General features: G+C 43.8%; 1 protein-coding gene across 3 annotated transcripts in view; it reads right to left on the bottom strand.

The window, feature by feature from the left end:
- Positions 1 to 18,313, bottom strand: part of Dennd2b (DENN domain containing 2B) — a 110,376-nt gene extending 92,063 nt beyond the window's left edge. Inside the window, exon 1 of one of the 3 annotated variants that reach the window (XM_042691474.1) lies at positions 18,222 to 18,313. The gene's annotated coding sequence lies outside the window, so the exon portion shown is untranslated. Of the gene's footprint in view, positions 1 to 3,203; positions 3,271 to 17,503; positions 17,958 to 18,221 lie in introns of those variants that run through there. The other 2 variants (XM_042691473.1, XM_042691475.1) reach the window with 2 other exon arrangements.
- Between the last annotated feature and the right edge of the window lie 239 nt (positions 18,314 to 18,552).

Below are 18,552 nucleotides of genomic sequence, written 5' to 3'. Positions count from 1 at the left end.
AAATGTTTTTCTTTGCAAATTGAATCAGGAAACATCCTGTTGCCAAAGAATTTTTTTTAATGATTACAGTACATTCTTAAAAGAAAATAGAAAATTGTAAGAATTTGAATGAAGGTGCCTCAAATCACCAAAATCAACTAAAGTGAAAACAAGTTTACAATTTTTATATAAGGAACCAATCTAATATGAGATGGGTTCTTATTAAGGTGTTTAACCAATAAATTATCATTCTTATTTCATTCAAAAAGCAAAATTAACTATAGTACAATATAAAAATTAGGATCAAGAAACACTAAAAGAAACCATGGATGAAGTACTTATGAAAGTTTGATAAGTAAAGAAAAATTTTCAAAGTATAATATAAAATTCAACTCAAAAGTCATGAAGGGGGGGGGGGGGGGGCTGGGAATGTGTCTTAGTGGTAGATAGCTTACCTAGCATGCATGAAGCCCTGGGTTTAATTCCTCAGTACCATATAAACAGAAAAAGACAGAAGTGGCCCTGCAGCTCAAGTGGTAGAGTGCTAGTCTTGAGCAAAAGAAGCTTGGGGACAGTTCCCAGTCCCTGAGTTCAAGCCCCAAGACTGGCAAATGGAAAAAGAAAAAAAGTCATGAAGAAGGAAAAAAAACACTATCAAGAAAAATACTATACAAAAATTTACAACATGTGAGGGCAAAAAAAAACCCAACACACTAACAAAGTAAAAAAAGCTTTAAAACTGGGAGGAAAATATCAGCAACCCACATGGCAGAGTGTTAATGTAGTATGTATTTAAAGCAAGTGCTAGTAACTCACACCTGTAATCCCCACTATGTGGAGACCAACATTAAAAACACAGAAGTTCCAAGATAGCTCAGGTAGAAAGAGTTCTTGAAACTCTCATTTCAACAGAAAAGCTATAGTGTACACCTGTCATCCCAGCTACAATGAACATATGTAATTGGAGTGTAATTCAGGCCAGGAGGGAGAGGAAGAGTCAAATGCTGTCTCAAAAATAACCAGAGCAAAAAGGTCTGGAGGCCTCGCTCATATGTTAGAATGCCTGATCAGCAATTGTAAAGTGGAGTTAAAACCCCAATACTGCCATTTAAAAGGAAAGGAAAAAAAGAGAGAAGAAATCCCTTTTTTCATTTATTGGACTGGCAAACATGAAAAAGGTCTGTAATACCCATGTTGGCAAAGGTGGGCTGGAAACAGGCACCATTAAGTACTGCTGGTAAGAATTAAGTTGATGCAACTCCTTGGGAAAGCAGCCTGGCAATATTTACTAACATTTTAAATAAGCAAATCCTTTGATCAGCGAGTCTTCCCTTCTAGGAATTTTGCCTAAGGAAACACAAGTCCTAGAACACATGGGCAAAGGCAAAGGCAGCTGCCTGCTGCGGCTATTGCAGTAATGTTTATAAGAGGGGGAAAAAAACTGGAAGCAACTCAAATGTCCATCCTTAGGGGCTCAGTTAAACAAGTTACGAAACACCCATCTGAGGAAATACAATGCTCCTATAGAGGTAATATACTGAAGAAAAAAAAAAAAAAAAAAAGAAATCCTCAGTCTGGCACCGGTAGCTCACGCCTATAATCCTAGCTACTCAGGAGGCTGAGATCTGAGGATCACAGTTCAAAGCCAGCCTGGGCAGGAAAGGCTGTGAGACTCATCTCCAATAAACCACTCAGAAAACTGGTAGTGGCGCTATGGCTCGAGTGGTAGAGCACTAGCCTTGAGCTAAAGAGCTGAGGGACAGCACCCAGGCCGAGAGTTCAAGCCCCACAACCAAAGGAAAAAAAAATCTTCAGTCAATTCAAAGTGAGAAAATTTTCAGTAAAGTGTAAGTCAGGGTCAAATATATAGTACAAAATTTGCTATTTTCTAAATAAGTATACAATTCAGTGGCAATATAATTGATCACCATTATTTGTGGCAATATAACCATCACCAATATTTCCCCACAAACTCTGCAACATAAAGAGCTAACTTTCTAATCTCCCCTCTCTCTGAACTCTAGATAACCTGTTACTTATCCTCCTCTCTACGAGTTTGTCACATCAGTTGTCCATGATGCATAAGCAGAATGACACAATATTTGTACTTTTTGTATGGCATTATTTCCATTAGCACAACATCCAAAGTTCATGCATGTGTAGCATGACCTTTGAATTTCATCCTTTTATATAGCTGAATACTATTCCATTGTATGTATACACTACATTTGTTCAGCCCCTGGTCTAGTGGTGAACACTTAGGTTGTTTCTACCTTTTACTGGAAATAATGTTGCAATAAACACTGGCATTCAAGTCTCTTGAGTCTCCCTTTTCAATTCTTCTAGGTCCATATCTAAAAGAAATGGCACAGCTGAGTCACAGAGCAATTTATGGCTTTTTATGGAGTGGCCAATGCTTTCCACTGCAGCTACAACTTTACATTCCCATCTGCAGGGTAGGAGGACTTGAACTTCTCTAAATCTTCATCAACCCATTTCACTTTCTATTTTTGACTAAAGGATACTCTTATTTTTTAAAAAATGCATGTATCCATAAATGTACGATTTAGCAAATGTGACCCCATCTTTGAAGCTTGGATTTATGGGAAAGGTTCATATTCTTAGATACTATTCTCCATTTTGTACAAGTTTTTTAGAACACGTGTTGCTTTTGTTATTTCTTTTTAATGTTAGGAAAAAAATTAGCTTGAGACAGCTTCATGCATGCTTGCTAATGCAAAACATATGACGATTTTTGTTTAAAGGACATAGCTTGGCCCTAATCAACACAGTAAAAAGAACTGAGGCCTAGTCCCAGCTCTGCCAGTGGCTCTTTTCTCACTGCTGAGCTCCCACGTCCCTGAGGAGGGATCTGGCCAGAATGCCAACTAGAATGCCAAGAACAGGTTGCAGCTGTGTTGGACACAGTGACTCCCTCAAACTGGGAGCAAGCAGCATGGCGTCTAGAAGGGCCCTAGATCCATAATCGTAGGCTACCAATAGTAGCTACCTTTATCCCAGTGTGTCCTGAGCTACACAAGGCCAAGTTATCTTTAACTCCCTCTTTAGAATTCCACTATTTTGCAGAGCTAATAAAAAGAAGCTAAAAGAAAGCAGAAACATGGGAAAGCCAGACAGGGGGAGAGGAAAACTCTTCTAAAAGGGAGAATCAAGCCTAGAAAAAGAGTCAAGAATAATGCCAAGGAAGAGAAAGCTTATCTCACCTGAGGCCACAGGAGTTGGAGCAGACAGCAAGGGACAATGCCCGAAGCCATGCTTCTCTGAGACAACTGACCCAAGGTCCCCTGTGTGAGCTTGGACAGGCAGAAAATCTGACCTCTGTGGGAAGAGGCACTAAGGACTGGGGAAGTGAAAGCCAAGTGAAATCCTCTCTCCCAGGTGCTCTCGGCCTTTCAGCTGCTAACTGTGGACTTTGCCCTTGAAATCTAACTCCTGGTCTAACAGATAATCTCCCAGGCATGTCTTGTGTAAACTTGGCTAATCAACAGAACTTACTCAGTGCAGAGACTGCTCAGAGTTCCTGCCAACTAGGAGGCTGTGCTCAATGGCAAGGGGGAAACTTTTCCTGCCATAAATGTCACCTGCCCCAATGGAATCAAGGATCCAGGGTGGCATTTTCCAAATCAGAGAACAGGTCTTCAGAGATAAGCACACAATTGGAAAGCTCACCCAGAAGTGACATGGAGGAGACCAATCATGGTAAGTGAGAGCACAGACCACCTTATATTACAGGCCTTGTTGATGTGACACAGTCAGCCAGCAAGAACTTAAACAAAAGACTTGTATATGGGAAATTCTAGGTTGTCAAAGAGAGCAAACCAATTAACCCTTCTTGCATCTCACCCGCCAAAGCTCTTAAATGGTAGTTCTCCAAGTGAGGTATTCAGACAGCAGCAGCAACATTACTTCCAAACTCATTAAAAATTCAAATTTTTGCCAGGCACTGGTGGCTCACACCTGTAATCCTAGCTACTCAGGAGGCTGAGATCTGAGGATTGCAATTTGAAGCCAACCTGGGCAGAAAGTCCCTGTGAGACTCTTATCTCCAATTAACCACTTGAAAACTGGAAGCGGCACTGTGGCTCAATTGGTAAAGTGCTAGCCTTTAGCACAGAGAGGCTCAGGGACAGTGCCCAGACCATGAGTTCAAGCCCTACAACCAACAAAGAAAAAAAAAATCAAAATCTGAGTTAGGTATAGTGGTTCATGCCAGTAAACCCAGTTACTTGAGAGACAGGATTAAGGTCCAAGGCTAACCTAGGCAAAAGAAAAAACCCTACCTACCTAAAAACAAAAGCAAAATTGACAGAATCTGGCTCAAGTAGTAGAGTGCTTGCCCTAAATTCACTCCCCAGTACCATCAAAGACACAACAACAACAACAAGAAAACCACAAATTCTGCGACCCCACTTCAGACTTACTAAATTGGAAACAAGCTCTCCAGATGGATGAGTCTGGCGCACATTCAAGGCTGAAAATCGGGGCTCCAAGTCTTCCCAGAGCTCTGCAATTGGGAGCACATATCCTACCCCCAGCCATCCTTCATTCTCAACTCAAGTGAATTTGGAGGGACTGGGACATCTCCTATCTGGTTTGACACAATGAGTGGGGCAATATTCCTCTCACTCCAGTTGCATCTTCCATAAAGTCTTACATGCTTGTTTTCTATAGTCCAAATCCAATTGCGTTCCTTTCCTGTTTTTAGAAGAAGAGTGATTCCCAGCGCGTGGGTGGTTCTGATTGTCAAGATCTGACCTCAGCCCATTTTCAGCCTCATCTTCAGCTCATTTGACTGAGTCAACTCTGATTCAATGGTTCAGATTCACTGTTCAAAGAATGGGTGTTGAAGACTATTTGAAAACATCCCAGCAAGGAATCTTTCTCAATTGCACTCTTTCCTTCAGAAGCAAGACAGTAATGAAACAGACAGGAAAGTAGAACCCATTATTTTATGTAAGAAACTGACTGGTGGATCACACCTATAAATCCTAGCTACTCAAGAGGCTGAGATCTGAAGATCATAGTTCAGACAGTCAGGCAGACAATCCATGAGACTCTTACCACCACTTAACCAGCAAAAAGCTGGAACTTGGAGGCATGGCTCAAGTAGCAAAGTGCCAGCCAGGAATGGAAAAAGCTAAGCTATAATGTGAGATCCTGCATTCAAATTCCAGTACTGGTTTAAAAAAAAAAAAAGGAAAAAAAGAAGCTACTTGTTCTCAAAAATCTATGCTGTATCAGATGCTGGTGACTCATGCCTGAGCAGAAAAATCCACAAGACTCTTACCTCCAATTAACCACCAAAAAGCTGGAAGTGGAGCTGTGGCTCAAGTGGCAGAATGCCAACCTTGAGTGAAAAAGCTAAGAAATAGCACCCAGGTCCTGTTCAATTCCCAGAACCCACTCACACAAAAAAAAAAAAAGAAATAGGGGGGCTGGGAATGGCTTAGTAGTAGAGTGCTTGCCTAGCATGCATGAAGTCCTGGATTCGATTTTTCAGCACTGCATAAGCAGAAAAAGCCGGAAGTGGCACTGTAGCTCAAGTGGTAGAGCTCTAGCCTTGAGCACAGAGAGGCTCAGAGACAGAGTCCAGGCCCTGAGTTCAAACCCCAGGACCAGCAAAGAGGGAGGGAGGGAGGGAGGGAAGGAGGGAAGGAAGGAGGGAAGGAAAGAAGGAAGGAAGGAAGGAAGGAAGGGAGGGAGGGAGGGAGGGAGGGAGGGAAAAGAAGAAAAGAAAGAAAGAAATAGAGGGGGAGAGGACCAGGAATGGGGGAAGGAGGAGAGGAAGAGAGGGAGCTAGTATAGTCCTATAATCCCGACACTCTGAAGGCTGAGGCAGAATTGTGAGTTCAAGCTTCAGCCTGGTTTACCCAGTGAGTTCCAAGCTATTCTGGGCTATATAGTAAGACTTTTTTTTTTTTTTTTTAAAAGAATGCCAAAGGGCTGGGAAGGTGGCTCAGTGGTAGAGCGCTTGCCTTGCATGAATGAGGCCCTGGGTTCGATTCCTCAGCACCACATAAGCAAAAAGAAAAAAAGCTAGAAGTGGCGCTGTGGCTCAAGTGGTAGAGTGCTAGCCTTGAGCTGAAGAGCTGAGGGACAGCACCCAGGCCCAGAGTTCAGGCCCCACAACTGGACCCAAAAAAAAAAAAAAAAGGAAGGCCGGGCGCCAGTGGCTCACGCCTGTAATCCTACCTACTCAGGAGGCTGAGATATGAGGATCTTGGTTCAAAGCCAGCCTGGGCAGGAAAGACTGTGAGACTCCTATTGCCAACAAACCACCAGAAAACGGGAAGTGGCGCTGTAGCTCAAGTGGTAGAGCGCTTGCCTTGAGCTGAAGAGCTGAGGGACAGCGCCCAGGCCCATAGTTCATGCCCCATGACGACAAAAAAAAAAATACAAAAATAAAAAAAGAATAAATACAAAATACATAAAACTATAAAACAAAATATATAAATACACAGACAGAAGTGTGGGTCACTAACACCTAGCTATATAGGAGACTAAGATATGGAGGATTGCATTTTGAGGCCAGCCTGAGCAGAAAAACCCGAGACTATGTCTCCAATTAACCAGCAAAAAGCCACATTGGAGCTCAAGTGGTAGACAGTTAGCTAAGAAAACAAGCCAAAGACAGTGAGTTCAAACTCCAATGCCACCCACAAAAAAATATATATTATAAATTATATATTAATATTATATGTTAACATACATATAGTTAACATTATGTTAGCATACATATAGTAACATATATGTATGTTATATAATAATATTTATTCAATGAATATATAAACAATAGTTTCTGAAATAACAGAGGCAGAGATGGATCACCCTCTTCTTTGACTAATGGCAACAGGAGAGGATGGAGTCCAAGGAACAACTATAAACTAGAAAGAAAAGAGGATGAGTATGAACCCTTGGGGAACACCAACAAATAAAGTCATCCCAGCTCCCCACTAACAAAACAACTACATGCCAAGGGTGGAGGGGGACGTGGGTGGGGGGAGTGGGGGGGGGGATGGGGGTGGTGGAGCACTGACTGGTGCTGCCCTCTCCAGGGCTTTCTGCTTTAAACTTCCTCTAGGGAGCCATGCAGACATCTGACTTTAGATCTTGCAGGTGAAAACAAGTCTAGCTAGCATTGCTTTTGAAACCCACCCACAAGCAGTTGTGGCTTCTGATATAATAAAATAAAAAGCTTTTTAAAGTTCCATTTAATGAGATTTAAGTAAAATTTTTAAAAAATCCCTGCTGTTTTCAACTTGATCCTCGCCACTGCCCCTTAGGCACTTACTCAGAGCTGAGTTAACAAAATCTTCCTTACCACCAGCCTTCTCCCAGCTGGCTCTCCTAGCAGTTGGGCCATAGGCAGCCAACGTGACTCACAGCCAGAAAGGATACCACTGCCCATTCCATTCTGGTCTTAGCCCAGAGAGTGGGTAAATGGGGGGGAGGGGAAGGCGGCAAAGAACATAAGGAACTTCAGTGCTTTCTTTCTAGAATCCAAAGCCATAATCCTCTGAAAACAGCAGCTAAGTTAGTCAAGCCAAAGAGTACAAGGCAAGGTCACTGCATGGCCAAGATCCACTATTCTAGGTATTTTCCTGTCCCACTCATGTGTCCTACTTCTTCATAGCTGACAGAGCCCGTCAGTCTTCCCTTTCCTTTCCCTGTTTGCCTTCCTTTTTGCCAAGTGACAAAGTCCATACACACAGGGTCTGACCTTGTCCTCAGATCTTTGAAAATGGGAACAGTTCACAGTGAGACCAAAGGATACTCTTAGGGAAGAAACACAAAGGCCCAATGCCTATATGCCTCTGATCACATAAAATAATATTTATTGAAATGAACTCCAAGAAATGGAAACAAGAAGGGTTTTTTTGTTTTATCTGTGTTTTCTTTTTGTCTTGTTAGTTCATTTATCTGTCTTTGGGAGGCTAACGGGGGGGGGGGGCCACAGAAATGGGACAAAGGGTGAACAAATTCAGCAGTGGTACTCACTAGACAAAACTACAAAACTTGTGTGTGGGGATAGGAGGGAAATACTGGGAGAAAACAAAGGAAGAGGTGACATTGTCCAAAAAGAAATGTACTCATTACCTGACTTAAGAAACTGTAACCCTTCTGTGCATTAATTAAAAAATGTTTTAAAAGGGATCAGTTGATTATACTCCTATAGTCTTCATCTTTAATTATTCCATAAGAACACATGATAGATCACAAGCTTCCAATAAATTAAATACGAGGGGGTGTGGCTGATAGAAGTTTGTGCCAAGGAAACTAATCACTACTACTAAGGAGGGGGCTTCAGGGCTGAACTTCATCAGGAAGCTTCTGAAGAAGCTGAGCACTGTTTATGGGAGCTTACAGAAGTAAAACTCAGAAGAAATGGCATCTCTGACCCTAATCCACAATTTGTTCTTCTAAGGCAAAAAAAAGAAGCTTGAGCACCTACTCCCAGGAACTCCTCATTCTGCCCTTGGCCTGCCTGGGTTCAGCAGGCCCATAAATTGGCACTGTTGATATGACCTATCCAGGCTGTATTTCAACAAGAGATAACAACAAAGCTGAGAGCTTTGGTAGCACTCAAAGGAGATTTGAGGGACTTAAAACACACTGCTAAATTTGGCAGCAAAAGTTCCTGGTTCTTGCAGTTGGAAAAGGAAATCTCTTTATAATTATGCTGGTAGATAAGGAGCTACTTGCTGTCTTTAGAAATAGATTACAACCTCTTCATCCAGATCCCCTACTCCTCTGGGAGGAGTCAAGAGTGGTTATGCGAGGCAAGTCTCACCTGGGCTTGGGTCAAAATGTCTCTTTGGAAGAATAAAGTTCCAGGAGCAGCTTCATGTCTAAGACACAACACTTGCCTGGAGATAGCTGGCACTTTTCAATACCTAGATTTCCCTGTCACCGTTTCCATATTCTTTCAGCCTGTCAGCTCTCTCACTGCCATCCTGCTTCTCCACCAGGGTTCTGTCATGGCCCTACCTCAATGCCACACAATATACATCACTCATCAGAGAGGGCCCCTGGGCCTTGATGCTCCCTTGGGGTTGGCCAAACTCTCCCTCTGGTCCTCTGAATCCAGTCTAGAATTCAGAATCTAAATGCCATTCTTCCTGGATGCCTCTTCCCCTAATATGCAGAATGGTCTTTGGTCACTCAGAGATTACAGGCAAGGTCATGCAGGAAACTGCCATTTTTCTACACTAAGAGGAGGCAAGAGTGATGGCATAGAACTTCAGGGATTCTGACTGGAAAGAGAAAACATATACTTTTTCTTTTTTCTTTTTTTTTGTCGGTCATGGGGCCTGAACTCTGGGCCTGGGCGCTGTCCCTCAGCTCTTCAGCTGTAGAGTAGCGCTCTACCACTTGAGCCTCAGCCCCACTCTGGCTTTCTCTGCTTATGTGGTGCTGAGGAATCAAACCCAGGGACTCATGCATGCAAGGCAAGCACTCTACCACTGAGCCACCTTCCCAGCCCCAAGACATATACTTTTGAAAAGTTAAGTCAGAATGCCAGTAAGAACACTCAATCCAGCCGGGCGCTGGTGGCTCATGCCTGTAATCCTAGCTACTCAGGAGGCTAAAATCTGAGGATCGTGGTTCAAAGCTAGCCCGGGCAGGAAAGTCCATGAGACTCTTATCTCCAATAAAATACTAGAAAACCAAAAGTGGCGCTGTGGCTCAAGTGGTAGAGCGCTTGCCTTGAGCTGACGAGCGCAGGGATAGTACCCAAGCCCAGAGTTCAAGCCCCACGACCAGAAAAAAAAAAAAAAAAAGGACACTCAATCCATAGCTTCAACTTTCTAGAAAAGGAAACTAAAGCCCAGAGAAGTCAAGTTACTTTCCCACATATAGCAAGTCATGTAGAGCCAGACTAAAACTCAGATCTGCTAAACACATGGCTAAGGCATCTCTTGTTATGTCAATGGAGAAAGCAGTAAGAGGGAGAAAGTATCAACAGCAGCAGAAAACATTTAGTGTTTGGGTCCAGAACTAAGTTGAGTGCTTACAAAAAATAAGTAGTTTAATTACAACAACCCTTTGAAATAGACAAGATTATTACTCCTAATTTACAAATGAAGACACCCAGTCTTACAGAGTTAACCTTCCAGAAATCTCTGCCTTTTTCCAGATAGAAAAAGGAAGAGCCAGACTATGAACCTCTAGGGCTGGCTAGAAAGCCTACACTCCAAGATAGATCTTAAAGAATTCATGAAGCCGGGAGCCGGTGGCTCATGCCTATAATCCTAGCTACTAAGGAGGCTGAGATCTGAGGATAAAGGTTTAAAGCCAGCCTGGGCAGGAAAGTCCATGAGTCTCTTATCTCCAATTAGCCACCAGAAAACTGGAAGTGGTACTGTGGCTCAAGTGGTAAAGTGCTCACCTTGATCTGAAAAGCTCAGGGACAGTGCTCAGGCCTAGAGTCCAAGCCCCACAAGAAAAAAAAAAATCATGGAGATCCACGGAAGTATGTTGAGGAGGGCTAGACATGAAGTCCTTATCTAGAGCAATGAAGGGCCTTAAATGTGCCTGGGTTGGCATGCAGGAAAGGGGCAGGCAAGAAGCAGTTCTGGAGTAGTCTTCCTTGCCTGTGAGAGTAAGTACCTACAGAAGGATAAAGCAGCACCTATGAGGCTTGGTTGAAAACTACTGCAGAGACCTTCCTGAGGTCTTTAACAGAAAGGTGAAAGAAATACATCATGAACTACTTGTCAAAGAAGAGGCTAATTTGTTCCTACTGTAGTGGCCCCACTCTAACAGAAATACACCAGCCCTCCTCTCTTCAAATGCTGCTCTAAGTTAGTCATTATAAATGGAACGTTTACTCTGTTCCAGGTGTTGGGCTATTCACATGTATCATGTACAGTTTTACATCTAACACTTCACTTAATCCTCCACAACCCTAACAAGGTGAATGCTATTGGCTTATCTATATTTCATGTGACTCAAGAGAAAACTGAGGCAAAGAGATTAAATAATGTACCCAATACCACACAGCGGTGTGAGAGTTGAGACTCACATATTAGGCTTAGGCCGTAGAGACCCCTGGAGCTCCTGTTCTTCATCTCTGCAGCACACTGCATGTAAGATACTTATAACAAGTGCAAATGGTACACCAGGTGACACCACATACTCACTGAGTATCTCTAATAGTCTCTAATGGACAGACACACTATAAACCATCTATAGATAGACACTGATGGCTCAGGCCTGTAATCTGCACTCAGGCGGCTGAGATCTGAGGATCTCAGTTTAAAGCCAGCCTAGGTAGGAAAAGTTCCAAAATTCTTATTTCCAATTAATTAGCAAAAATCCAGAAGTGTAGCTGTGGCTCAAGTGGTAGATAGTTTTGAGTGAAAAAGCTAAGGGACAGCACCCAAGACCAGAATTCAAGCCCCAGATCTGATTCACACTAACACTAATACACACACACACACACACACACACACACACACACACACACTCTATAAAACTCAAATTTAGAAGAATCCTATGAGACAACCGGTGTTCCAAGACACAGATAAACACTTAAAATACAGTTCCTTCAACGAAACTAGAGTTCTAAAAACTAGCTGACCTAAAAGGTTTTTTTCTTTCAAAATTTCTCTTTCCTAATCTCCTCCTCAGATATCTAAAACCTTCATTCTCCTCACAATTCCTATCCTCTAGCTGGCTCTCTTCCACCATTCAATCAGTGCTTTAACTTAGTCTAAGAATAGAACCCTCCCCTTCCTTCTTTGTCTCAGTCTAAGAGCATTATTAAGATAGTCACTAACTCTACCGTGAAAACCCCAAACTTCAGCAGGTCTGTGTTTACTCTCTCTCTCAGTCACACTGAGAGGCTTGTACTGGAGCAGTGGGCAGGAAATTAGGACAATACAACATCTAATACAATATACTTGATACTTTTTGGATCCTCCCCAGCCCCGGCCCAGACATCCTGTATTCACTGACTTAATGAATGAACAGATCAAGTGGGTATATATGAGCACCAGAGGTGCCTCTGACCCAAGAGCAAATCAACAGGTATGTTGTCCCCAATGCTGGCCACCCCACCCTTAGGACCTGTACAAAATTGTGTATTTGGGTTCCCTGGAGACAGTCCAGCATTCTACTACATTGTGAAGCCTCCTGCCCAAGTTCTTCTATCTACTGCCTCTCATCTTCTCTCCAAACATTTGCCCAGGGTCTCCCTCCTATTTCCTTCTAGAATCTTCATCTTAATCCAGATCCTATCTCTCACAATCCAATGTTTATATCATTATTCTTCAGGTTCAAACATCCAGGCATACACCCATGCATTGTGCTGATTCCTGTAAGTTAACTTCTAGTCACATACAGACCCTTCAGCTACCACAAGCTTTACAAAAGACACTGGATCTTTCAGAAACTAAAGTGGTCTCATGACAACCCCTTAGAAATGTGCCTGCTTTTGTTTAGGGCAGCTCCATACCCTAACTGCCTATAATTCATTCTTTTATAAGGATAATGAAATCAAATATTCAGACAGTTTTCAGATGAGACAAGTACTGTGATAGTTTCAACAGCCCCAAAGCACAGTATATTCATTTTATCAGAGCCAATAAAAACAAGAGAAGAGATCTTTAGAGGAATTCTTCAATAAGATAGTTAAGACTTGTTTAACATCTTCCTTTCCCTCTCAAAACACACATGCACATGCACACAAACACAGACAGACAGACAGACAGACAGACACACACACACACACACACACACACACACACACACACACACACACACACACACAGTTTTCTAGGGCTTAGAACTAGAAAGAGATTTTTCTATCAGCACAATTTGTGTGACATGTTCAGCTAAGACATACCTACCCACTGAGATGAAGCACACAGTATTTCCCCACCAGCATAAAGAGATCAACAGTCTCTCTACCCCAGAAGAAGATACACACTAAGCAAGTTTTCTCACAAACTTTAAGAAGAAATCTCAGGCTGGGAAGGTGGCTCAGTGGTAGAGTGCTTGCCTCACATGCATGAGGCCCTTGGTTTGACTCCTCAGCACCAATAAACAGAAAAAGCTGGAAGTGATGCTGTGGCTCAAGTGGTAGAGTGCTAGCCTTGAGCTGAAGAGCTGAGGGACAATGCCCAGGCCCAGCATTCAAGATCCACGACCGACAAAAAAAAAAAATCTTTGCCTTATATGCCAGATAGTATATATGTGTACAAGCACATGCATGTGCGTGCACACCCACACCTTCCTGCCCCCTTCCCTATTTTCTATGGTCCTGCTCAATGACTGTCTGCCTGCAGCTTTTCCTTCCCCAGCCTCCCAACACCCATCCAAGGCAGAAGCACAGAAGACAGGCCAAGGGCTGCTGCTGCCCCACTTCAGGCTGATAATCTTACTTAGCCCCTTCAGCAAACTTCCCTAGGTCTAACAATAGAAATCAGAGTCACCCAAGGGGGCTGAGAAGGTGGCTCAGTGGTAGAGCGCTTGCCTTGCATGCCTGAGGCCCTGGGTTCGATTCCTCAGCACCACATAAACAAAAAGAAAAAAGCTAGAAGTGGCGCTGTGGCTCAAGTGGTAGAGCGCTAGCCTTGAGCTGAAGAGCTGAGGGACAGCGCCCAGGCCCAGAGTTCAGGCCCCATGACCAGATCTCCCCCCCCCCCCCAAAAAAAAAAAGTCACTCAAGGCAGTAATTATTTGGGTTTTTTTTTTAACTGTATTGTTTTTTGTCTTTTCTTTTTTGGTACTGGGGATTGAACCCAGGACTTTGCACTTGCTAGGCAAGTGCTTTGCCACTGAGCTACATCCCAGCCCCCAGGCAGTAATTGTTGTTGTTGTTTAATAAATGCTTTATTGTGTGTGTGTGTTTGTTTTTGTCGGTCGTGGGGCTTGAACTCTGGGCCTGAGCGCTGTCCCTCAAGCTCTTCAGCTCAAGGCTAGTGCTCTACCAAGGCAGTAATTGTTAACAGGCCACTTTCCCACAGGTACTCAGACCCTCTTACCCCCATTAGGCACTGGGCCACCTGCCCAGAGCAGAACTCAGAATCCAGATGCAGTGGGGAGTAGGACACAGTCTTTAGGTTCAGGGCAGTAATGAGGCCATGCTACTTCAAATTTGAAGAGCCTCCCTCAAACTGCTCACCCAGTCCTTTCTCCCAGGGAAAAGAGGGACTATACCAGCAGAACCAAAGAATGCCCTTGGCCCGTTCCCCAAGATATTTCAAAGTTTCAATTTCTTTGGGTGACCAATCTTTCACATTTTAGAGAAAGGGAGCCCAAGGGGACTGTTGTACAGGAAAGGGGAGCAGAGGAAGGGGAGAGAGAAGGAGCGAAACTAGGAAAGTTACTTTTTAATTCTTAAGGAACATTAGAGGAATCCAATTTGTGAGTCAGCTCTGGGAAGCTACACTGATGGGGAGTGGGGAACAGCTGCAGCCTGACCTAAGCTCAAGACAACTTCTCCTTCAGCCCTTAGAGGCGGCTGTATGTTGTGACTCACATTAGAAGGGAGCTCGATTATTTCATTAACAAATTAAAAGAACAAAAATCCTTACCCTATCCTGGTCTGCTCAGGCATGGCCAAAAGGTTTTTCCCTGTCCGATGGGAGAGGCAGAGGCTACAGGAGAGACAGCACTGAGGACAGACGTGGGACATCCTTGCCTAGAGTCCCCCCTTCCCTGTTATTCCATTCCTTGGCACCATCCTATGACATATCAAGTATCTGCCCTTGGAATTCTTACTTCCTTGTTTTTCTTTATGGTTTTCCCCTAAGCTATATAGCTTTACAAGTTCCTGAAAGAGCTGCCCAACCCCTAAGGAAGTTTTCAGAGTCATACTCTTTCCTGTCAATTAGAACCTTCCTTTCAATCCCAGAGTAGAGTAAAAGGCCCCTTTGCCCACCCCAGACAATTCCCCCTCTAGATCTGAGCAGGATGAGGGAACCAGGGTCAGCACTAGCAGACTCTCTTCCAACAACTAAAATGTATGGCACCATGACTACAGGGAGCTATGGGACACTGGAAAAGTTGAGCTTCTCTGGGAATCCCTCCTGCACTAAAATACAAGCCGAATGATCTACAGAAAGCTTCCTCTCTGAAGGATTATTTATGAAGCTCAAATGTCTATAGTGAACACTGGTATTAAACTTCCCAACCCAAACAAAGCACTATTTGTTAACCATCTCAAAGACTTCTTTTCCAAAGAAGACTTTTTAAGGTTTTTCTCATTTTGATTTACAAATGCAGAAAAGAAGACATTTTATAAATGGAGGAACCAGAACAAAGAGGCAAAGTGACTTTCCAGAAGAGAGTTGTCAAACTTCAGTTCATAACATATTATGCTATTTACGATTTGATTCACTTACAACTACTTTCATAGAAACTATCCCATACATATCCTGTGAAGAAGGTCTTATTATTATTTCTATTTTATCTGAAGTTTGTATAGTCCAGGGACTTGCTTGACATCCATCTCAAGTGACAAGCAGCAAAACCTGGCCATAGATGCATGTCTTCTTTCTTTCTTTCCTTCTTTCTTTCTTTCTTCCTTTCTTTCTTTCTCTTCTTTCCTTCCTTCCTTCCATGTGTGTGTGTTGTGTGTGTGTGTGCGTGCTAGTCCTGAGGCTTGAACTCAGGGCCTTAGTCACTGTCCCTAACTTTTTTTGCTCAAGGCTAGCATCCACCACTTGAGCTACAGTTCGACTTCCAGCTTTTTGGTGGTTAAATGGAGATAGGAGTCTCACAGACTTTCCTACCTTGACTGGTTTTGAATTGAGATCCTCAGATCTCAACCTCCTGAGTTGCTAGGATTACAGACATAAGCCACAGGCTCCAGATTGAGTCCTATCTTCGTAGCCCAAATTTATTATTCTCACTGCTATATCAAAAGAAAGAACATCAGCTCCTTAAAGCCCATGGCTAGTTCTTTTCACACATGCAGAAATGGCAAAAGAGGGGTAGCTCTGGGCACATTCTCTTGAGTCCAGGAAAAGGCCTGAGATGCTACACGTTATATTGCCACTAAAATGAACCACTGGGTTCACAGACTTCCTTTATCATATATCCCCCACACACAGTATCAGGCCACATTCCTCAAGCAAAACACAGGTTTCAAGCAAAGGATCCCAATAGTCTAGTAAGGGGATACACGTTAACTTTAGAAGTGGCTTATCTTAGGTCTAGAGCTACTGAGCTTTGGAGATTCAGACCACAACACTGAGACACATATGTATACATTCAAGCAGCCAGAATCGGGGACAGGGCCAGTGCTTGCATTGGCAAGCTGACCCGAAGTTAATCAGAAGGCCCCCTCATTGTTTGCCAGAACACAAAAGACATTCTGTTCAGAAAGTTCAAGAAGAAAAACTGAAGAGCCAGGACCACAGCTGTTCCCTCCACTAAAAAAGTCCCTGTAGCCAAATATAAGTTTAAGATGTAACATGACTGAAGGAGAAACACATCTCCTCATGAGTCTCTGCTCTGTCTACAGCATTCATTCTCTTCATAATTTTACAGATGGCCCAACTCTCTCAACAACGATAGAGCTGCCTTTCTAGAAGAAGCTGCTACTAAGCCACACTGAGCTCAACCACACACTACTCCCTCTAGATCTGGATGAGTTTTACCAAAATTTAGGATAAGCAAAATAGGAGTACACAGTATGGAAACTGTATGCCCTGAGGATTAGATAAAGTTTTAACCAAAGCAATCCACCCAGCATACTCCCAGCACCTGGTGCTCCCTAGCTGCTAAAAACTACCACATTAGGAGATTCCCTCTGCAACATCTGGATGAGACACCTCTTAGCAGGCTCCCCAACCCCAGGACAGCTTCTCCCTGACAACTCAGGAAAGCCTGAGACCAACCTCATTCATGAGAGGGGTCTATTTACTTCTTATCAAACTACCTGGCAGAGAGAGCAAGGTCTCAGCTCAGCTACCCCAATGACAGTGCCTCTGTTCTAAGAAACTGTTCCACAGGAACTTAGGATTCACTGTAAGCTCCTTGCTGAATTTCATTAGGTTTTTGTTTGGGTTATTTATTTATTTGCTATTTTTGTTAGAGGTCAGACATAGCAGCACCAAGAGACAAAACAGTGTCCACTAGAATTAACCAAGCCACTCCAAAGACAAAAGGCACTGGAATTTCCATATCAGAACTACAAGCAGTGTTGCAGTGATGAGAACTCATTTTTTCTCTCTTTATAAAAGAGTCTTCCTGTAAAAATATCCGGTGATTTAGTGCTAACTAAAAAAGGAAAATGATGCTTTCTACAGCGAAGCCTAAACACCTTCAGCTTCAGCATGAGTGAGATCAGCGAAGATCTGCAAAGTCAAGAAAACTAGCTGTTTCCCTCCTCCTCCTCCTCAAGCTAATAGAATCCAACTGTTTGAGCATGACATCATTGCCGAGCCCCAAACCCAGTGCAGAGTACAGAACACACACTCACTGGCCTCCCAGAAAACAGTCCCAGGCCAGCAAAGAAAGGCGATCTTCCCCACCAAGCTAACCTTACCTGAAAGTCGCGGTGCTTTCCTGCCCCCTCCATTTTCAGCAGAGTCTGGCTCACACCTCAGTTGGTTAGGGAGCCCAGGGCCCCCAAATCCACTGGCTTAAGCTCCCAGTACCTGCTGCAAAAGCTTCCCACCACTCCTTCCTCTGACCTTTCGTGGCGCTCCTTTCCAGCCAAGTGAGCCGAGGGCTGCTAGCCGGCCAGGCCAGTTGTCATGGAGACCCTGTCCTCCCAGGCGGCGCCTTGTGCAAGCTCTCAGTCTACCAGGAGCAAGAGCGCGCGTGCGCGCACACACACACATTCTCTCACTCTGTTCTAGGAGACTTCCATGAAACAGCACTGTCTTTTGATCAGTTCAGTCTTTGCAAACATTCCACTCCTCCTACCTCCCTTCCAGTCAACCAGGGGCTCTGGAGTGTTCCTGGGAACTTGCTTCAACAGCTCAGAGGGAAGAAGGGAGAGACAGTGAATGTTTTCCTCCCCGACCGACCAGTCTCTCTCTCTCTCTCTCTCTCTCTCAGAATCCCCGCCAGGGGAGGAGGGAACTAGCTGGAACACTTGAAGGGGAAGCAAGCCCTTCCTCTGGGTCCTGGAGTATGGGTAGGAGGGACCCTGATACACTGCCTTGACTTGTTTGTTCACTTGGGATTTTCCAGGCAGAAGCTAAGAAGGAAACGCACTCATATCCTGGGAGCTCGCCTGGACTGGCCTCCCTGCTTACCTTGCTGCCTGTCCAGGTCCTGGAGATGACTTTAACCAGTACAAGGACCCATGATACTAGTGTGGGACCAACGTCAGAGCAGCCTCAGCTTCCTGCAATGGAGAGAAAACACACTAAGTCAGGAACAGTAAGAGTGTCCAGGACAAGTCCATTGTCACAGACAGGGCAAAAAACAAACACAGTCTCTTCTCTCTGCCCTGCTCAAACCTCATAAACCAGGCCTCCCGTGGGCTGTCCCAATGCTAGCACAATACCTACAGCACAACAGTCCCTCTGACCTCACAGTCCCTGTGGACACTCATACTTTAACATTCTTTTATATGTATTATTG

The sequence above is a fragment of the Dipodomys spectabilis genome, unplaced genomic scaffold (assembly GCF_019054845.1).
Source record: "Dipodomys spectabilis isolate Male_0828 unplaced genomic scaffold, ASM1905484v1 ptg000145l, whole genome shotgun sequence".
Classification (NCBI taxonomy): domain Eukaryota; kingdom Metazoa; phylum Chordata; class Mammalia; order Rodentia; family Heteromyidae; genus Dipodomys; species Dipodomys spectabilis.
The sequence above is the reverse complement of the archived record's forward strand: the minus strand, read 5'-3'. Positions and strand labels throughout refer to the sequence as shown.